The sequence below is a fragment of the Hoplias malabaricus genome, chromosome 1 (genome assembly GCF_029633855.1).
Source record: "Hoplias malabaricus isolate fHopMal1 chromosome 1, fHopMal1.hap1, whole genome shotgun sequence".
In the NCBI taxonomy this organism is placed as follows: domain Eukaryota; kingdom Metazoa; phylum Chordata; class Actinopteri; order Characiformes; family Erythrinidae; genus Hoplias; species Hoplias malabaricus.
This window is the reverse complement of record NC_089800.1, coordinates 90,873,315-90,874,560: the sequence shown is the minus strand read 5'-3', so window position 1 is coordinate 90,874,560 and position 1,246 is coordinate 90,873,315. Positions and strand designations below refer to the sequence as shown.

Sequence of the window (1,246 nt, the reverse complement as noted above, 5' to 3'; positions counted from 1 at the left end):
CCCGGCACGAGACCGAACTCCGCGACACCTTCCCCCCCACCCCGGCCGCTCGCCCGCCCGCTCACTCGCCCGCTCGCTGGGTTTAATCGGCACTCGCCACCCCCGCGTCCGACTGCGCGGAGCCCCGCTCGGGACTCGGGGAGAGACCGTAACGGACGTGGACCCGGACCTACTCGGCTCTCCCTCCGTTCCCTGTACGGAGCTCTCTCGCAACACGGGCCGCGTGGACTGGCTCGGAACCGAGTCTTCGTTTGGGAAGACGAAGGGCCGTTTTCAGGCCCTGCGAGCTTCCAGCCGCGGTCTCTCTCTCTCAGCGGGGGCGCGGAGACCGATCGATGGGTAAAGCGACCCTCAGACAGGCGTGGCCGCGGGATGGACCCCCGCGGCCGCAATATGCGTTCGAAATTTCGATGATCTGTGTCCTGCAATTCACATTAGTTAACGCAGATGGCTGCGTTCTTCATCGAAGCACGAGCCGAGTGATCCACCGCTAAGAGTCGTATTCGGGTTTGTGCCCGGCCCGTTACAGGCCGGGCGAAGGAAGCCATTCGAACAAGAGACAATTTTTGCCAATATATTTCAAGCCGGGTGCCTTCCACCCCCGTGCAGGGGGGGAAAGGTCATTGAACCTGGGCGTCACCACCGGACCGAGGAGTTACGGCCCGGGGGACGATCGCCCGAGTAGGTGCCCGAGACTTACGTGGTTTAGGAGACCGGGGTCTAGGCACCCGCCGTTCCCGGCGAGGCCCAGGGGTTTGGTTCGCTGCGTTACGGGTCCCGGTCTAAGGCATTCAGGCGTGCGCTCAAAGCCAAGCTCTCCACCCCGGAGGGTATGAGCGAGGCCCGGTGGTACGCTCCCAAGTCCCCGCTTAGGGGAAGGCGCTGGGTAGATCCCACCTAGTCAGGACCGGCGGGCACCGGCCGTCTCCTTTCGGGTGTTTATAAACGCATCCGGGGTTCGTGAGGCCCCTTCAACTCGCGCACCGGCCTTAGACTATTATACGGTCCGTCTCTGCGAAGCCAACATCGGGGGTATTTTGCATGCGCTCTTAAGCTCCGCTCTAACCCCGTGAGGGGAAAGAGTTTCGCCCGGCGGTACGCTCCCGTCCACCACCGCCCCCTGTGCCGGGGGGATGGGTTCAGGGAGATCCCACCGAGGCCGGCGAGCACCGGCCAACGCCCTGGGGGTGAGTAAGCCCCTTTGACTCGCGCACGCACAATCAAGCCTTCAACGATCAATGGTTTT

General features: G+C 63.6%; 1 non-coding gene across 1 annotated transcript; it reads right to left on the bottom strand.

Moving 5' to 3' along the window:
- Nucleotides 1–345: 345 nt before the first annotated feature.
- Nucleotides 346–499, bottom strand: LOC136670209 (5.8S ribosomal RNA). The gene has a single exon (XR_010795608.1). It is a non-coding gene; the product is annotated as a 5.8S ribosomal RNA (ribosomal RNA).
- Nucleotides 500–1,246: the final 747 nt, after the last annotated feature.